Source organism: Rhynchophorus ferrugineus, unplaced genomic scaffold (genome assembly GCF_030347505.1).
Source record: "Rhynchophorus ferrugineus isolate W39M unplaced genomic scaffold, kcgeb_rfMv2 rfM3, whole genome shotgun sequence".
Lineage (NCBI taxonomy): Eukaryota > Metazoa > Arthropoda > Insecta > Coleoptera > Curculionidae > Rhynchophorus > Rhynchophorus ferrugineus.
In genome coordinates, this window is record NW_027472582.1 from 56,780,903 (window position 1) to 56,803,040 (window position 22,138).

Below are 22,138 nucleotides of genomic sequence, written 5' to 3' on the forward strand. Positions count from 1 at the left end.
TTTATATTTATATATTACTAACTGACCCGACAGATGTCTTGTCTGAGATATGGGTACTTAAAACCAGTTAATTTCCTCGAGGATGCTAATTATCTTGGTCATATCTTGGTCGCGCATATGGACCAAAGCCTGAAAGAAACTGAAAGAAACACTAGTTGCTCAAAGGAAAACAACTTGGACTTAAGCCATATTAGATATATTGTTTATATTAACATTCATTAGATATGTTCCAAAACAAAATGTTGGGTGCTATACTCATACTATGTCTATAATGAGTATCACTTCATTACGCGATATTTATCTAGAACCCATATCTACTATAATTAAAAAAGTTCGTGTTAAAAACTTTAATATAATATTAGTGCACTCCAATGTGCTAATCAGCGAACTAATTAATATAAGATATTACACAGAAGAACGCTTAATGAAGAGATTTTCTACATTTCATCTATATATTATAATCATAAGAAATGTTTATTGCCCACTGGACAGATTGTTGAACCGCTAAGACTAATAATAAAGGAAACCTTGTATTTTCATACTTTTTGGTATCCAACATTGTTAGTTTTGTTTTTTGTCTTGTCAGTTGGTTTGGATTCACACAGATTTTCAAGATTAGATATAATTTACTTTCGCTGTATAGTTGATAACATCATTTCGGTTAGTAACAGATTCAAGCGGCTTGAAATCTCATCGTTTAACCAAAAATGATTTGAAAAATTCATAATTTTGAATAATGTTTAGGAATACCATCTCGATGAATAATTTTAATTTTAATTTTTAATGAGTAATTCGTAATTATTCAGACGATGTGTCAGCAGGAATTTCGCTATTACCATCGCAAGTGTGGATCGTGGAATCACCGGCAACGTTGTTTGATAATCACTTACCAACAGAATCATCGCACCACCAAACTGGTTTTTGTTATTTCGTTGTATTTATCCGGTTGTTGCATGTATTTTGAAATTCATTATTGTTAAATTCGTTGCTTTTAACATTTCTCTAGATTAAATAACTCTTTTTATTTGTTATTATTGAATTTTCAGTGTATACATATACCTACTATGGAACATTCAATAATTGTATTTTCAACCTTTATTAATTTTACTATTTCGTTTGAAGAAACCTGCTGTCGAAGCCTATCAACAATTTTAGAATAAAATTAGCATCACCTCTTGATATTTCAACTGTTTGGTTCTTTGGTTTGCTTGATTGATGAGCACTTTTAGCTCATGCTACCAACAATTACTAAAAAAGCATAATAACCCTTATTGAAATTTTCAAAAGACCGACTTCTTTTTCTTCTGCTTTCATCTTTTCACTTTTTTACTCACATTATTTTCACTCCAAACGTGTGAAGGTACCATTCAATTATTATATTATAATTACGTATTATATATAAATTATTATGCAGAAGTTTCTCCATGTATTAACTCAGCTCAGAAAGTTATCGGTTATTTTTCTTCAAGGTTGGAGAGGAAGGTACATTCAACAAATTGCACATAATATGTATGTAATTACCTCGGTTTATATGGGTTCTCTTGAAAATGTCAGTATTTTGTGAAGAGTGTCGCGAAGAAATATTTACCACAGTAGGTGATGAATAATCTATTTTCAGAGCTTTAAATATCATCAAAATATCGGTTTCATTACTTGTTACGTAAAAGAGAAGAGTTTTCAGTGACGCATTGTGATTGACGATAAAATGGACCCATAGACAGCTCCAAGCGTAAAACTCATGTGTTTGTCTAAGACTACCACTGGTGCTGACACCGAAGGTCCATATTCTTGGATATTAAGTCTTGTTTTGCAATATAGTGGCATCAGCAAGGTAGAGTATTTTGTGAGTTGTTAAAACCGATTGAAATTGTTACCGCATACATCAATTGAACATATTGAATGACGTATTGTCATATAAAAGTCCAGTAATAGACGCAGAATTATCTTCTAACGTGGCAATACTCGGCCAGAGATTGAAAGGATTGTGAAGAACACACTGTTGTACCCTGAAGTGGGTTGTTCTGCCATGCCCAGCGTACTGACCAAGCATAGTTCCTGTTTATCACTTGTTCAGATCGATGCAGCCTGTCTTGGATGGCACATGGTTTCTAAAGTGCGAAGAAGTGTTAAATTGAATCGATGGTTGGATCGCTGCCAAACCAATATCGTTCTTTTAAGACAATATCGCCATAATGTCGGAAAGATGGGACAAAGTTGTAGGAATTAATGAAAACAATTCTTATTGAAATGTACTCTATTAATAATTTTCAATAAATCTGAATTAAACTGAAAGCATGACCAGGGCATTTATAAGCAGCTAATAACTTCTTTTATTTTTATATGTACTCGTTTGTTTTGCATTTCTTGTATTTCATTTACTATTTTATAACGTGTTTATTTCACTTTTGTTCCTATCTGTTATAGGTATGATTATCATAAAAATGTAGCTTTTGTAGACTAGAATATATTTAGTGAAGTAAAACTCAAATAATATAAAATTAATAAAAATATACCTGGCGTTATGCGGTATATATTTACTGACCGTCTTATATAGATCTTAATGAGATCATGACACTGAGAGGTCGGTAATTTATAGCAATAAAAAAATATAAAATTTACGTTTACTATTTATTTATTAGTGTTTATCAATCAGACATTATCGAGATATTAATAAATGTCAATCTATTCGTTAATGATACAACTGATTTTCATCTGTAAGCTGACCTAACAGACATTTATATTGTACATGACACGAATATGTATTTTTAGTTAGATCACTTTCGTTTTGGAATATGGATTAGAGTTTAATGATGACTCATACCCAAATAAAAAACTGATTAGGAATTTTATGATCTTAACTAGGACGACGATAATCTTCATAGCTCTATAATATTTATCGACAATAATTTCATCCTTCAACACATGTAATTAGATTTTATGTTTTGCAATATTTTCATCACATATAACTGGATTTACTGCCAATTTTGTTTGAACTTATATGTGCGAAAATTATATATACCGTTGAGGTTTAAAGAATAAAGACTTTTTCTGTATTTTCACTTTTAAGAAAAATGTTGCTGTCTGTTATCTTATATGAATTTAACTTTGGCGAGAAAGCTCTGGGATAATTGAAATCTCTCCAATAACCGATAACAATAACTGATTAGTATTGGATTCGAGGTTTTAGGAATTGTAATTTCAATACGATTTTAATATAATGTTAGGTTAAGTGAGAAATTGTCATAAACTACCAGATGTGGCTGTCGATTGCCGTTAATATTTTTGACTCGAATAATGAAATAGTGGCAGTTGTTATATAAGGAGCAATGTAGTGCGCTGGATTATACTTCCTGCAAAGTCATTAGAAACATACAAGAATACACTTGACTGAAAAATCTTACCTCAGGTACAATATTCACTATAAATATTCTTCTGCACAAGATATCGTTTCCAAACATTATATATACAATTAAAAATAATTAAATTTACAAAAGTATTATAAAATTAAATATAGTTCTTTGTTATACAATACACACTACTCGATATTATTATGATGAGCTATCTAGTCAAGAAAAACAATTTGATTGAATTTGTTTTTAGTAACTTTGGATGACTTTAAAACGCTACTACGCACCCACTTTTTTAAATAAAATGTTTAATAAAACTTCCTTTTCCACTAAAATAATTCTAAATTAATTCTAATCTATATCTAATTCTAAATATATTAGGAATGACATTAAATTTTGACACGTCTTTCTATAATTAGTATTACTAAGAACATTTCTGAATCATCAATATTAGAAGCGAGACTATAGTAACATATTTAAAATGCTTTCCATTTTTAGGAAAGTACCATTGTGCCGTTTACGTAGTATATTAAATATAAAAATGTTCTAAGGTAGGGTAACACTTCACTTGCAATAATATAACATTATTTCATGTCATCATATATCCACACACATATTTCCTTTTAACAAATACATTTTTATTATTCAGTTTGGTGGAGGAAAAAATACAGGTTAAGCTAAAAAGTGACACTTCTACAATGGAAAGTACTTTACTTGAAAGCATTTCTAGCTAAATAAGGAAAATAATTTTTCATTTCCCACAAATATGATAATTACATCATATCTAAGGTGGTATTTTACGTTAATTTAACTACCATATTATCACTCCTTAGATTAGTTATTATTTTATATTTGTATAATTCGTTACTTCTAAGTCTACATACGAACGATTTTGTTTTAAACAATTATTTGCTTGGTATTCTAGGTTTACCAAGCACAATAACAATCTAGTGAATAATTCGATTTCAAACTCATCGCCAAAAAAACGCCTTATTTTCATCATTATTTTGCATTATTGTATCATAAATATCGTGGGTAACTTCTTGATCACAAATTTTCTTGATTTAGTCTTAGTAGTAGGTTTATGTACCCATTATGTGATTTAAGTCATGCCATGGATAATTATTTTATGATTAGTTTACATATCTAAGAAATGTTTAAATAAAATTTGCTTACAGCCTTGCATTGCTTGCACCTACATTGATATGAGCTTGCTTATGTCAATCTTTAACAGTGTTTGACCCTCAGAGGTGTATAGAAATAAACGGCAGAATGAGCAGAGAATCTTAAAAAGGCATTCGCATTCGCTCTTGCGAATTTACTATTTCAATGTTTGTATGTTTTTATTGTCAAATTATTACATCTATACGTTTATTACATTTATACATTTATTATACTATATTTATTGTTAAAATCAAATACTCAAAGAATCTTTATGCTTTAAAAGTATATCTCCTTAATAATGAAAGGAGTTGAAAATGAACTCCACATATTATTTTGCGCACTTTATTAGAATAGGTCATTTCTGGGCACTTATATAATAGTATAAACAGATATATTTGAGCAGCCTTCATCGCTTGCGTAAAGTTATTTAGCACCAAAGAGTGGAATTAGGGTAGATAATTATTTTCTTTTCATTATGTTACAGTGATGCAATTTTTTACAGAATGCTGGCTCTTTGCGGTTTTTTTGAAATAAAATATTAGCTCATCTTATTCCGTTACCGCTATATTCGTCTGATTTCATGACGAAACTCTCTTTCTTCCAATGTTTGTTTGTGATTGTAATTATTATTTCCTATTAGCAAATCAACGGCGAGACTAGGCTAGATAAAGTTGGAATGGTGTTTAAGTTGGTCATCAATCGTTAGGCTAACACCGAAGGTTATGGAGAGGCCACTTTGAGTGGTAGGTCCGGTCCATATCTAGTTGGTAAAATGGAGACTCAAAATATAGCAAGAATATTTATAAACTAAATTTAAACTATATATTTATAAAGTATAAACTAAGAGGACTAAGATGATTAGGATAACTGACCGCAGCTTATATATATATATATTAATATTAGAATTTGTAGAAAAAGAAAAACGGAAAGGCGAATAAATGAAAGTGAACAGTGTAGAAGAAAATAACTTGCGCGGCTATAAGCAGCTAGGTGTTACCTAATATTTAAAAAAGCTATCAGAAACGTTTAAATTGCGATATTAAATAGATTAATAAAAGATAAAATATCAAAGAGAACTCTATAAAGCAACAAAGATTATACGTTTTTTCTATTTTATACATTTCTGTCTTCTTTCTGAATCTTGTGAGAAGATTTTCAATAAGTTTTGAACCCGCTTATTAAGCTCAATCTTCCAAACAAATTACTTTATTGTTGGTACTTGTATAGCGCATGCACTTGTATAATTCTACGGAAATTCTGTTTTCGTGGTTCTGTTTGCAAAAGGAGGAAATATTTGCCATAAGGAAAGTAAACTAATGGCAAAATAACTTAATTAAGAGTGGATTCAATTTAAACTCACTCAGGATTCTTAGATACTTTGCCTTTAATGAAGTCTTTAATTGCTAGTAATTCCGGTTTAAGATATATTTAGTTGGTTTATTCGTAGGGACGTTAGAAGAGTATTTTCCAGATAGTTATTAAAGACATTAAAATAATATAGAAGTGTAAATACCAAAGTGGGTTCTGATGTTTACGGCTTTTACTGATTTTGTAAATATAATATAATTATTTTTTATAATTTGGAATGTCAGATTTAAAACAATTATTTATTAAAGCTTTATTGTGATATATTCTGCTTGAAAATTAATTGACTACTCTAAGTGATTTATCTCCAAAACACATGTTTTGAGTAGTAGTTGTTTCTTCAGGTGTATAAATAAGAACTTTTAAATTATTGTTGATAAAATTATTTCTGTCAAATACAAGACATTGATGTTCAATTCTGATTATTAGAATTTTGTTACTATATATCCTTCAAAACCAAAACAAGGCAAAAACAAGGCAGAAGTTTAAGGCTTAATTTCTTTAACTTTATTAACCCTTTTTATAATATTAAAGGAGTATCAAATAGTCAAAACAGGCCTACGCATAGTGAAAAAATAAAAATGTCGGAACCCGCAGAAAACCTTAAACAGATGGAATACTAATAACATACAGATGGCGCTAGTTTATTACATTCGCCGCCTTTTCAGTTATTACCATAGAATAAAGAAATTTAGAAGTGAAAGTTATATGGACAAATCGGGTCCCACGTTTAAGCTTTTTGGAATCGCCGTTACGCGGCCAAATGAAAATGAAAACTGCAACAGCTATATGTGTGTTGCGCTCTCGTTCGGTCTCGGCATTAATAATTCTAACCTAAGCAGTTAACGGCCATTTTTAGGTGATATAAATTGTATTGTTTATTTACGTCAAGTTTTTCGGTGTGTGTTTTTATATGTATTTGACAATTACTTTAGATTATTCTGTGTATTTTAATTTATTAGTGTAATAAAAAGAACAGCTTAAGGGGATCTCTTATGATCTCCTATGTAGGTATAGGAAAGTTTGTAATCATTTTAAAGATGAAGACTATAGACCAAAATGTGGAAAACCATGGCTGAAACAACATGTAATTCCTACTAGTACTTTAAATAGTAAGTATTTTGTTAAATAGTAATGATTTATTGCATTGAAATAATTAAGCAATATTTATTGGGATTATTTACCTTTACTACAAGACAAGGAACATATGCTTGTTGCCAAAGGCAATATTAAATCACATACGTTTTTTGAGGCTGATAGATATGTAGGAGATTCTTCTACACCAACAAGACCCAGAAGTAAGTATATAATAAGAAACTTATGTTTATTATTAGAGAATGGAGGTTCTAACTTGAAATTTATAAGTTCATTTACAGATAACTCAGCCTGTCCCATCACCTTCGTTTCAGGTTGGATGAAAAACTAACGGCTTTATCCTTATTGAAATGCAATGGCAAAGGATATAAACTGTTATTGAAGATATTCTGCTTGCCTTCTAGAAGAACATTAATGCAGATATTGAATAAGGTTCCTTTTTGCTGCTGGAGTAGTAACCTCTAATTTTGATCGTTAGCTCAGAAACTTGACCATTAATAGTTGTATTATCTTATTTTAATGTCTTTTTTAGGTTTGTTTTAAATATTAGAGAGAAGATAACGTTAGTGGTTTACGTGTTTTGGGTAGTAGAGATATATCATCTGTGATTATATCAATGTCTTTATGGTCAAGGAAAATTGATATATCTGTAATATATCAATAAAATATATTTAAATATATTTATTGTTTTATTTCCCCAGTAAAATTAAAAGAACTTTTTAAAATTCCCGCTAAACATTTTTAAATTTCTCGCCGTAATTAGCCGTCATACGGCGCATGCGTAAGCGCCCTCACACGGGGATTCCGAGCGTAACTTAGAACCAATTTTAACATAGGAGATGCGCTTTTAAGTTTCTTTATTCTATGGTTATTACTAACCTCCAAAGGAAAACTGTCAAAAGTTCTATGATATTCTACTAGATATTCTAAGTTTGTGAGTGTTGTACTAAGAGTGACATTACTTTTGTTATTTTTAAAACAATGGATCAGAGACAATTTCCTTTCTTAATTTTACACTGCTTCTTGATGGGAAAAAATCCGTTCAAGCGAAGCCATGACTTGAAATGTGTCATAAGGACTACGCTCCATCAGAAGCAATAATTAAAGGTTTGTTTGATGACTTCAACTGTGATCATAGAGACACCGGTGATGCAGAACGCAGTTGATGTCTAAATGAGGTGGTAGCACCCGAAATTATTTAAAAAATCCACAAAATCGTTTTGAATGATCCAAAAGTGAAGTTGCGTGAGTTATCTAATAACGCAAAAATATCAAAAGAACGTTTTATACCGCAAAGCAAATTTCGAACAAAATATAACGCGTTTTCTTTATTATGCATGGAAATTTTCAGCCCATGTGTTACTGAAAGAATATGGAATGATGTATATCTGTTTTTCCATATATATCAAAATTGTAAAATGGCCTTATGAATTACGGTCTTATGATAGGAGAGCCATAAGTAATTAATATCTAAATTAAAAGAGTAAAAACAGAACAAGTAATTGCATTTAGTTATATTTGGATTTATCATTAGAACGCAATGGAAGCTAGTAATCGGAAGTTAATAGCAAATTTAATACAAATAGCAATAAACTGGACATATCAAGCAAAACTAGAACGGAAGTGTACTCGCTTGCGAAACGTCGTTTTTGTCAAAAAATGGTAAAGAGTTAGATACAAGAAGAAGAAATAAAATACCACAAAAGTGTCAGGGTTGAAATAAAGATGGATAGGATGGGAAATAAATAAACAGGAGAAGATCTCTATATTTAACCTGCGGAAGAATATAAAAAATGGAGTCAACCCAGTTGGCGAAGACACTTGTTGAACATGGAGGGCACAAGACAGGTAAAGAGAATATGGAAAGCAAGGACAAGAAGGAGAAAAATCAAAAAATATCAGAGTAATAAAGAAGAAGATCAAGATTATAATCGAGATAAAGGGAGACTAGATAATAAAGATTATAAAGACTCTCAATAGTGAAGGTAATTTATTAACAAAAATATTATCCCCAAATATTAGATTTCGTCACTTTCCCAGCTATGAACAGGTCATCTAGTATATGACAAAGAAATTGAACAAATTTCTTATATTTGTCTGATAGTTGTTTTAGTTTAATTTTATTTACAAGGCCTTAAAAATTGAGAAGAAAGTCTCTGTAGTGAACACTTGAGAAATACAGGAGAGTCTTTTTTGACAAATGTGCCGATGTGAAGCCGCAGCTTTCAATTTGAGAGTTCCAAAATGGCTTGACCAGTTTTAAGATTTTTGAATGGTAATTGTCATTCTAAAAAGTAACTTTATCGTGTTTTTCAGAGTATTGTGGTTCCCCATGCCTAATTCTAGTCGGTAGTGATCCCTAATTATGGTGTTATGTAATTAATTTTAGGTGCTGATAGTATAAAACACTCCCTTTTCATTCGATTTGTAGCCAACATCGATGGTAGAAAAGGTTAATGATATGAATCTAAGTTTGGGCTTTTTGTAATATATATGTTTGGGCTTTTTTATATATATATATATATATATATATATATATATATATAAATGTACATATATATATATATATATATATATATATATATATATATATATATATATATATAAATAATTGCAAAGAATTCTAGAAACATAGCGTGTTTAGGGTTAATTAATTTTTTTAATTTATGATAATTTCAAACAAAATTATGTCATTTTAAACTATAAAGTTATTATCTAAATAGCTATATAATGCAAATAAAAGCAGATTATTTATTACGTCTAATGCAGAAATAATTTATGAGTAACGATAGCATCGCTTGTGCTCGAGCTCTAAACATATTTCTATCTCGTTAGAATTTGAATAATTCGACATTTCTGTATATTAATAAAATTGTTAGTAAATAGTAATAACAAAACATTAAGTCTTTATTATATCTTCTATCACTATCATTCTACTTTGATTTTAGATAATTGATAAAGAGCTATATTAATGATAACGTATAATTTTTCTTGATTAAAGGATCCCAAACCAAGTCCTTGCCATTTTATTGGATGCCGAAAGTAAATATTTTTAATTTATTCCTTTAAAAATCGACGTAAATTCAATTACGACATTATTAAAACCGAAGGAATTGAATTTATCCAATAAAGGCTTAATGAAAAATCTACTGGATAGCTTCCAAATCGATAAAATAGTAATTTTAGGATTGTGCATGCTCCAAAGGCAAAGGCATTAAAATATTTATTATTGTAAGCCAATACTGATTTCTTATATAAACGACTATCACATTGTATTGATTTTTGTCTTTTGCATTTTAAGGTATGATTCACTGAATATGTTAAAAAACATTATTACGTTATTTGAATATACTGGATAATATAATTTAATTGTAGTACAATATACGTTTAGCGATATAAATAAAAATGTAAGTGTGGCTCGTTTGTAAAATTCGATAAACTATTTACAAGAGATTTTAACAAATGGCTTTGGAACGTTGACAGGTTTATTTTCACGCAAATTTTATATATGTGGATGCTTGCATGTATTTTCATCAGCAATATCTACTATGGAAAAATGGGAAGAGTTAATGATTACGATTTTTCCACATACAATAGCGTATTTCTATTTAATATTATTAAGCTATTCGATATAAACAGACGCTAATTATGGAACGATTAAAATTGAATTTTCATCATTCGTTACTTTTATTTAGAGTTGGGAACTATCGACTGAAAACGATTATAGACTGTTTAGTAATTGACTACTATTTTCTATCGACTGATTCAGTCGCTGTTTTCGGTCCAACTTATTTTACAACATTTTGCTATTGACTGTTTCAGTCAACCACTTCTAGTCGCCATTTTCGGTCTTACTGATTTGACTACATTTTCTTATCAACTGTTACAGTTACTATTTTTGCATCTATTAGTTTCATTCGACTGATTTTTAATATTCAGGCTTTGCCCTCTTAGCCGTGACTTTGAAAATAATAGAATTCGAATTATATATATATATATATATATATATATATATATATATATATATATATATATATATATATATATATGAATTAATCATATTTTCAAGGCCTAACTCTTTAAGAATGCACGACTAAGACGATTTTTAAAAATTTAAATTGTTTTTTGAAATATAGCTGTTAAGTGTTAACAAAGTGACGCGTTATTTATACCGCGATATCTGAAACCGAAAGTTTAGACGTGTTTTTCTCTAAACGATATTTTACAAGACGGTTAACTGATATCTTAAGTCCTAGTAAACCGAAATATTGAAACTTTAGCATGAGCCTTTTGTATATATTCTTCTATCATATCAAAGTTTTGATTTCGATCATCGATCTAATTTGGCACTCCTTTAGAATTTCGGAATCTTGTACCACAGAACTTACCATTCGAGTTGCAACAAAGCGTGTCGATGTGGATGGTTCTTCTGTGCCCGACCCAATGAATATTTACACTTACGGTTATAGTAGTACATTAACAGTCATAATACGGCACAAAAACCTTTTCTTTTTTTACCTGGCATGCAAAGACACCGCGATCGAAATAGCATTATCGATCAATTCGCCTGGTTAACATTTTCCTTCTTTTTGAATCCTTTCCATAGAATTTAAGAGGGAATTCTAATCTAGGAATTTGAAAAACTCTTTTTTTTTCATATTTCACTTTCATATTATTGTGTTATTTTCTATCAAAATATATCAATGAGTAATTTGTATCAAAAGAATGATGCTGGTATGGCAGCTATTCAATCATCGATCCATCTTCATACTTTTTTAGCATTTCGAAAATGTGCGGCAAAAAAGGCATGCTGCATCAATTGGAAGAATATTTATCAACGTGTGGCTGAGTCTTATCATGCACGAGGATCATTTTCTGGTATATTTGTAAAAATAGTCAAGTAAAAGTGTCATTTAGTTTTAGTAGATCGTAATACACCACAACTTGTTCACTACATGGATTGTTAAACTTTATGGTTATGAATATTCTAATTGATTTGATGACTCTTGACCAACCGTTAAGGCCAACCCATGGCACTTAAGATTGTTCTAATATATTAATTTTTATTGCTGATTTCAATACGCCACAGGAAACTCATTCAAGGCTAATCAGAAGACGCTGTGTTTGGCTGCTGGATACCGCAGAACTTCCCATTCGAGTTGCAACAAAGCGTGTCGATGTGGATGGTTCTTCTGTGTCCGACCCAATGAATATTTACACTTACGGTTATAGTAGTACATTGACAGTCATAATATGGCACAAAAAGGCATGCTGCATCAATTGGAAGAAGATTTATCAACGTGTGGCTGAGTCTTATCATGCACGAGGATCATTTTCTGGTATATTTGTAAAAATTGTCAAGTAAAAGTGTTATTTAATTTTTGGTAGATCGTAATACACCACAACTTGTTCACTACATGGATTGTTAAACTTTATGGTTATGAATATTCTAATTGATTTGATGACTCTTCTGGGCCAACCCATGGCACTTAAGATTGTTCTAATATATTAATTTTTATTGCTGATTTCAATACGCCACAGGAAACTCATTTTTAGACCAGAAAGTAATGAAATTGTAAGGTTGAAATAAAAATAATGAATGTCGAAAATATAACTTTGAATATTTCATAGTTACTGTTTGTATGGTGTATAATATTTATCTCAAAATATCTCAATAATGCTCAATGGAAAAATGTTATAATATTATGTAGAAAAACGTTTAAGCCATCGTATTTAACTTCGCTTTTTCATCAAGCACTCAATATTTTATTGCAAAATCAACAGGGACCTTAACAATAATGTTTAAATAATTATTCGTATGTAATATATATATATATATATATATATATATATATATATATATACCCGGACCATTGAATGAAAAACTAATTTGTGGCGTGAGATAAGGATTTAATATATTTTCCTCATTCCGTGAACAGCAGCCTAATTATAGTTAAGTAAAAATTGTATAATTAATTTAATTTTCGGTATAGGCCGTAGCAGACGTGGTGTAACACGGTGGCGTGTTTCGAGAGACGCATTAGACGGATTTTAATCGTGTGAATTGAGAAGTTAAAAAATGCGCCGTTATTTTTTTGGAGTGCTTTGGTAAATTTTCATAATTAATTTCATAAATATACATATAATAACAAATAATGTGGAATGGGAACGGGTCAGTGATCCATTTAGATTAAATATTTGTGGCGTTAAGAGTTTTGTTGATAAATATAATATTTATTTAGTAGCATGTAATGCCAGTAGAAGTGTATAATTTTAACTTAATTTAAGGAAATAAAATATTACTTTACATGTTCTAATCTATGTAATCTAATTTATTTATAAATGCTTTAGTTCTAAGGGAATTTTTGTATTCTTAAATCGTATTATAGGATTATCTAATATGTTGTCACATGTTAATAATTAACCAGAATTAAGGACAATTACTACATACAGCATATGCTCTTGGCTTTAGCCCCTTAGATTTCTATCGTTATCTGGTCTATTCCCGGTCTCATGTACGTGACTTTTTTCGGTAAAATATGAATGAATCTTTATTCTTCAGATGTAATAATCTTTATTTTACCTATACTTTTCTAATTTTTCGTCTTATCTGAGGCAATTCCATTTTAAGATGATTATTTGTTTTACGTGTTTACTTATTTGCTCGCTGGTAAGATGGACCTTCTGTTCATGATTCAAGAGTTAACAGTTTTGCTGCAACTCTTACTATCGGTTTACAGACTCAAGAATATTAAATATATCTGAAGACAATTAACAGCCAATGGTGGTATTTTCGAAATGATACAATGATAAACTAATAATCTCTGGACGCTGATCTAGGATGATATTCAAGAGTTGTTGCTTTCTTATCGATCAGCGAAGGGTATAGATGTGCACTCGTGCACTGACTAAAGTGGCTTTGATGTAATTCTGTTATATATTTTCTTATATTTGTCACTTATACGTATCAAAAGTAAAAATAACAATTACTCTTTATTTCATTCTACTCTGACTTCGCTATCCAAAGCGTGATAACTTGATGTCAATGTCTTTCTTCGTAATACGAATGGAATAGGGTTTCTCGTAATATAAATGTCATCCGACTGCCATGAAGTATTAATTTCTTTTTTCATTATTTAGTGAGATATAATCTAATTTCCTTGTTTTATCAGTTCCCTCATCATATGTGAAAGTTGGTAGAAAACATTTACCTTTCTCTATTAATATATCAGATCAGTACTAAGGAGTTTTTCTAACTCACTTTTGTATTATTTACCAATTAATGCTATTTTGTACTAGATTTACTGAACGTTTGCTTAACGTGAGTTTTGAGTCGTTGTCTTTGGCAAGATTGACAAGTAACCATCCCAAAAGTATCCAGAACTATAGATGTTCCTTTTTATATATTATTACTCTTGTAGATAGGTACTCACAACTTATCATAAAGACGTCTTAATATTAATTTTAATCGTCCTTGAGTTGAGTGTTTACTAAAAAGATAATCTGTAACATGCAATAAGAAAAATAATTGGGCAATTCCGATCAAGAAAATCAAAATCAGTTTACATAATCTTTGGTATTGCGATAGTTGTAGACAACAAACTGCTAGTTGTCATACATTGTAGAAATTAGGTAATGTATTAACGTCAATAGATTCTTAATTAATGAAAAAAATAGTGTTATATGGCGCGACTGATACGGCGTTGGTTGTTCAAGACAAAAACGATGTGTTTATGTTAGATTGAAAGACGGTACAAGTGAGATGCCTAGACATAGAGTATCGTTTATATTAACAGATGATTGATGTCCAATAGAATTGTGCGACCCATCCAATATTTCACTACTTCTTTCTGAAAAATAAAAAAGTCTTTCATTCTTAGTAACTGGTAACACAAAATAATTATAAACGACGACGACAACCAACAGCATTAAATGATGTATAAATTGAGTATCCAGTTAATGAAAACGTACTTCAAACACTTCTTGTGTTATATAACTCCTTGATTGTTGTTTTATCAAGAGTAACCAAGCATCGAAAAGCCTTACAAATGATAAATAAAAAAAGGAAATTGTATCTCTTATGAATTTAAACGCAGTGGCAATGGCAATAAAAAACGATATTTTACTTTATAACCTGCTGCTTCAATGATAAAAATCCTGCATCTAATAATTATCTATACTGTTTAACAATATCTTACATTAAAAAAAATAGATTTAAAAACAATGGTATTAAGTTATCCAAGATTATTTTAGAAACAAATGAAGTCGATTATAGAAGCGTGAAGGAAATAGGTTTGTGGAGAAGCACAAATCGATATTAGTTATAAATGGACGAATGAGGTGGATGGAAACAAATTAATATCGATTCTCTAAATTTAGCGTCTTTTTTGGTTCACTAACTCTTAGAAAGGAGCCGAATTACATAAATTATACAAAAGAATATGGCAGCAAAAAATGTTACAATTTAGGACTCAATAATAGAGAATTTTTTATTCGTTCCAAACTTTTTACTTAAACCTTATTTAGTATACAGACCATATAATTATATAGATAATGACTCCAATAGCATTTTTTTGGTTTGATTACGGTCTTTATAAAACATATCACAAATACCCTAGTTTTTTTTGATGTGAGATCATTTATTCTGATTTTTTATTATTCATAGAGTCTTTGACTTATAAGGTCATAGTGTCACGTCCTCGATATAATTAATAGATTACTATAAAAATACCTTAATGTATGTTTAGAATACCTGTCATATATGCATTAAGTTCTATTAATTTTAATTGATGCAAATTATAACCTGCAAATTATAATCTTTTCTATCTCTGCCCTATATATCTAACCAAATCTTAGAAATAAGTCACAAAAATCACTAAAATCATAACTGTTATTTTATTGGGGCATAGCTGGAAAGACCAAATTGCATCTATTTCATAAATAGTAACTTTTGTATTAAAATGTCCTTGGTAGCATGCAGTTCTTTTATAAAACGCCTTTTAGAGTAAATTTACAAGTAACTAGGAGTAAATAAAAGTGTTGTTGACAAATAAACGCAGTTGTTCTATATATAGTATATTTAACAGGTATGTCAAAGCTCGCAAATAAATGATCTAGGAAAATAAATTGTTTCACTTATAAATTAATCTGAAAATGGTCAATAAAATATCCATTCTGATTTGCAGTTGACAATAAAAAATGAAATCTTATCAATTACAACAAATTAATATGTAGGATAATGTATCAAAAAGTCATGCATTTTAACAAGTCCCATTGATATTTGCAATGAAGGACATGAATTTGTTTTATTATGATCAGTAGAAACCAGTATTGTACTTGAACGAAAGTAAGTTTAAATTATGTCGATCAAATATTTAATGCTGAATAAACGAATTTCAATGGTGCCTTGTATAATACCTTCATTGCAGTTTTCAAATATACAATAAAAGTAATAAAATAGTTTTAGTTCAAAATTAGTTTCATGGATTGACGCGATTGACTCTATAGAAATAATTGTTGAATGAAAGTTAAGAATTAAAAAATAATGTAAAATTATGTTTTATATCGTAAATTTAATGGAATTTGGATACAAGAAAGCTGTTCTTTTAATGATTAAATGATATCTAATAATTTAGTTCTTAAAATGTGTAATAAATTTAAACTATCTCTATGCTTTATTCTATAATTTTAAAAAGAGTTATTTCTAGATTATTTCTTATTTATATTCTTATTATTACACTTATTATTAGACTATAGGACTAATTTATAAATATTAGCATAATCAAGAACTTATTAAAATAGATTTAGTTTATATAAAAATAGCAGAATTCATTGAGTATGGATTTTTTATCAACAAAACAACTAAAATATCTCGGTGATCTAGATCAATAGTAAGCCAGAAAAAGTTAGGTAATAAATATATAAAGAAGCAATTAATTTTTATTGGTTGCTACTAATAATAATCTTCTTTTAATCATTTGTTTATTGTGTTGTTTAGCTTCTTTAAGATGTAATAAGAAATAAGGAAAGTATTTATTATTTGTCAATTAATTATTTTTGTAAATCTACATGGAATAAGAAAAAAATTTACAATTTTATTAAAAATAATTATTAGCCTAATTTAGAAATATTAACGTAATTAAAATTGTTATCGATTTATATTGAAATCAAAATAAAACAACAAAAATCCTGGTATTTTATATGAATAATAGGGCAATAATTGTTAGATATATAAATATATAGAGGTAATAAATTGTTATTAGTTCTTATTAACAATGATCTAATTTAATTGCTATGAGATATAAAAAATAAATAAACATATTTATTCTTTGATAAGCTATCGTTGTACTGATATTGTATGGAACGAATAAAATTTACTGTATGAATAGATTGTTAAAATTAGTTGATAGATTAATTTCAAAATATCAACGCAATTAGAACATTGTTTTCAAGATATAATGTTGTTTTAACATGCAAGTTTTTCCTAGTTTTATGCGATCGAATGAATCTAGAATTCACAATTATATTTTATAGAATAAACTTAATCTTAAATGAAATAAAATTAGATGATGTAGAAAACTCAAGCTATTTAATATGCACAATATTCGTTTATTTATTTAGTAAATCGATTTAATTATTATCTGCTTGCGATAACTTTATCTAGCATATGTTAGGGAAAAATATTTTGCATTGAAAATAAATATAATACATAGATCAATATTTCAAATTTAGAAAACAAAATATATCCGTTAGTAATCATTCTGTTACGCAATATAACAACACTCGCGTTTAAAAAACTTGTCCAATGATTTATTAGTCACCAAATTATATACGGCAATTTAAAATCCAATAAACCGATTATCGTATATATTTTTATCGTGTTAAAAAAAGCAAGCTTACCGTTATCCATGATGGAAAGTGTCAATTTAGCAGTCAGTGTCCTGAATCAAAAGCGAACCGCCTCGGTCGAAAATTGTTGGTTATAATGATAAATATCTATCGGGAAAATCGGAAAAGCGTCCGGACACGCGGAAAGCAACGTGGTCGACGAGGGTATGGGCCGTTCTATCCACCTGTTCTCCGCCGTCGCGGCGCTGCCGACGCCGCCCTGGAGGGGCGCCGCTAGGACGGCGACGCCGAACGACAGGGTTACTAGTAAATTGTGCCAACGCTACCAGCTTCAACTTTTTACATATGATAATGGACTCTATTTCTGTTTATTCTTGAGGGGATCTACACAGGCTGAAGAGAAAAAAGTTTACTTGACCTTCACATTATTTGTTTTTCACTAATGTATATTTTTAAATCTTTAAATATTATTCTGTTCAATATAAAATACATTATTAGTATATTATAGGATTAATTTTTAATATCTTATTGTCATATCCTGGTTAATAACAGGTCAATCGAAAAGTCCCCGGCCTACCATAGTAAAACACCTTTTTTGGAATTTTTTTTTATTCAACATAATTCCCTTCATGGGTGATACACTGATTATAGCGAACCTCCGACTTTTCAACACCATTTTTGTAGTACGCTTTGTCTTTTGCTTCAAAATAAGCCTCAGTTTCGTCGGTCACCTCTTCATTCGACGAAAATTTCTTCCCCGCGAGCATTATTTCGAGATCTGAGGACAGGAAATAGTCGCTGGGGGCCAGATCTGGAGAATACAGTGCATGAGAAAGCAATTCGAAGCCCAATTCATGGATTTTTGCCATCGTTTTCAATGACTTGTGACATGGTGCATTGTCTTGGTGAAGCACTACTTTCTTTTTCTTCAAATGCAGCCGCTTTTCCGCGATTTCGTCTTTCGCTATGTAACGCTATGTAATAGTCGCTGTTGATAGTCTTTCCTTTTTCAAAGTAGTCAATGAAATTATTTCATGCGTATCCCAAAATACAGACGCGTCTTCCCACGTTTTGTAGCGGGTTCATCTTGTGCAGTCTACTTGGATGACTGTCGATTGGACTTAGGAGTGAAATGATGGAGCCATGTTTCATCCATTGCCACATATCGACGCAAAAAGTCGGGTTTATTACGCTTGATCATCTTCGAACACTGCTTCGAATCATCAACTCGTCGTTGTTTTGGTCAAAAGTGAGCTCGCGCGGCACCCACTTTGCACAGAGCTTTCTCATACCAAATATTCGTGAACGATATGATGTACACGTTCAGTTAATATCTTTAGAGTGTCTGGTAATTCATTCAGTTTCAATTTACGGTCATTTGAAATCATTTTGTGGATTTTTTAATATTTCCGTCGGTAACAACCTCTTTTGGGCCTCCACTTCGTTCGCCGTCTTAGGAGCTCATTTCACCACGTCTAAGCTTAGCATATGAGTAATTGATGGCTGATTTTCCTGCGGCAGTGTCCGGAAACTCGGCATCAAGCCAAGTTTTTGCTTCAACTGTATTTTTTCCCTTCAAAAGCAATATTTTATCAACACGCGAAATTCCTATTTATCCATTTTTATCACAATAATAAAAATTGCTTCACTCAAAAAGCTTTAATTCAGAAACTAATAATTTGACAGCTGTCAAATTTAAACACGCATATTTTGATGATTAGAGCTAACTAAAAAACATATGGATTTAATTCTAGTAGCGCCATCTATGTGTCAGGCCGGGGGCTTTTCTATTAGCCTGTTATCAATAACATCTTATAGAATTTCAAAGGCCAATAAACATTTGACATTTAGTAATTATAATAAGAGGGAGGTTTGATAAGTCAGTTACTTTTTAATGATTTTTTTTTCTCGAAAAATGAGTTTTATTCCTCCTTTTAACTCAATACATCTAAGCGAAGGTTTTCTAATTTTTTATTCCTTCCAAATAAGAGTTTTTCTCAAGGAACTTAAAATACGCGTTTGTTTCTATTTATTCAATTCAGATCATTTAACAAAAAATAGTTTCATAGGGGTAAATCCGAGGAACAAGTTGGCAAGAAGTAGCAAGTTTGTAGCAAGGATATTTTCATCTGGTTTTTTCGGGTTTTCGATATTTAAAAACCAGGGAAATATCGATATTTACAAAAAATATATCAATATACTCTAAATATTGTAAAAAATATCATATATGTTTGATAAACCTTTAAAATTCCAAAAGAAATATCTTCTCTTTGAAATTTTCTTTGAAGAAGTATCGAAAAATGTCAACAGGAAAATATAGTTATATCGATATATCGGTCAAAAAAACATGTGCTACAAATATAGATATTTTTTTCAAAAAATATTGATATGTTCGTATATCAGCATCAGCTATTCTCATATATATCATCTCAAAAGCTATATGAAGAATATATACAAATAGAGCTATATATTAAATTCTTGTAGATTGAGTGTATTGTTCGAATGGATATTTAAGTATATGATTGATGAGCTATATAACAGTTCTTTTAGTTAAAAGGGCAAGGTTTATAGTGCTATTATAAAAAGCTTTATTATCTTACTAAAAGTCGCTTGATCACCAGAAATGACGGCAAGAAACTGTAGTACATTGACCTCAAAAAATAGAAGGTATGCCAGTTTGATAACACCAATTTTAAAAAGAAAGTACTAAGTTGTTTTATTGATGATTGCAGGTTGTGAACAATGAACAATTAGCGAATTATTGTAAAAAGTCAATAATTCTAGCAATGTGGGGTATGGATAATTTGAAATATAATAACGCAATCCCGTCAGTACAAGATATCCGTGAAATGAAGCTTTAAAAATTCTCAAATTATTAAATTAATATACGTAATATGCCTTTATTTTTTACAATATGGATTTGATGTAACTAGAATGTATGAGTCATATACAGATGCAAGGTTCTTTTATACTCCTGTTGTAAACAAAAATATAGTCTATTCAAAGATTTTTAGTAATCTGTCATCGATATTTGTGACGTCGAACCATTACAATGTTGCCGCAGCAACTTTAAGTTTTAATTAAGTTTGGATTTGACACACAAATACATTCTAAACTAGATAAAATAATTGAACAAAAATATTATCAAATATAATTTATTTTAACCTTATAGTACATCTAATACATGTATTATCGAAAGTCTTAAAACTATATAATAATCTTATTAATCTTAAAGTATAATAGTTTGTAGGTTAGAGTTGCTGTATTTACATTGAACTCTTTTCCACACCATCCATGATGTAGCTAATCAACAATTGTATATCTGAGAAACGTATTTTATTTTCATTCGAGTGCATATTTACCTTTTTGCGTTTAGTTCTTGTTTCCTTCCATGGTGTGTTTACTTGTCGAGTCATCTTGGCATCACTGTATATTTTATTTCTTCTGCTACTATCTGTGTACACCATTCTTCATAAAATTAATCAGTGAATTCTGTCTAATGCGCTTACTATGTCTACAAAACAGTTAGTATTCATTCTGTCCTCTTTATTTAGATTATAATTTTCTTGTATGTCAAAGCCAAATTGAACTAAAACTCAGAGTTGATGCGGCAACATTGGAATGGTTCGAGGTCACAAATAGCCATAAAAAAATGCCAAAAAAAACTTTGAATAGACTATATGTCCAGTTTTAACATATGGTAATTTTGAAAATATTACAAAAATGTATTATTATTGATTTTTATCATAATATGGGCTATATAATATCAGTTTCGTTGAAAATGTTATTAATAGTAATAAGCTAAATATTTTAACTAATTATTGCTTTATTTAATAGTCGAGAGTTTGCGGCTCACGATTATTTTGGTAGATATTTTGGTTATTCTACTATTCTATATTATTTTAAACTATTTACATCACTAGTTTAACATATTTATGTATTGTTATATATATATTTAAAAATTATATGGTGTAATGTTACATTCATATATATTCACTAAATTACTCTTGATAATATACTTATTACTTTTATATGGTTTTTAACCTAATAGTACATAATATTGTACAAATTTAATAGATAATTTACTATAAGAGAGAAAAATTGCCTTGCATTTTGGTATTATTCGTTACGTTCCGCATTTAAACCATTTAACAAATTAAATAGTTATCATATTGTGTCACTATTGCATGATGTATCTCGACAAAAATTTAGCGGATTAAAAGCATTATGTTATATTGCAACAATGTTTCAAAATTTTGAATAACCATATTGCATGTTTCATCTAAGCTATAGCAAAATAATATGTGGGATGATTGATT

General features: G+C 29.7%; 1 protein-coding gene across 2 annotated transcripts in view; it reads right to left on the minus strand.

Annotated features, from left to right (window-relative positions):
* Positions 1 to 22,138, minus strand: part of Schip1 (Schwannomin interacting protein 1) — a 612,769-nt gene that overhangs the window by 196,895 nt on the left and 393,736 nt on the right. The window contains exon 1 of one of the 2 annotated variants that reach the window (XM_076400853.1): positions 17,871 to 18,010. The exons of the other annotated variant lie outside the window; for it this stretch is intronic. The gene's annotated coding sequence lies outside the window, so the exon portion shown is untranslated. Of the gene's footprint in view, positions 1 to 17,870; positions 18,011 to 22,138 lie in introns of those variants that run through there. 2 annotated transcript variants of the gene reach the window in all.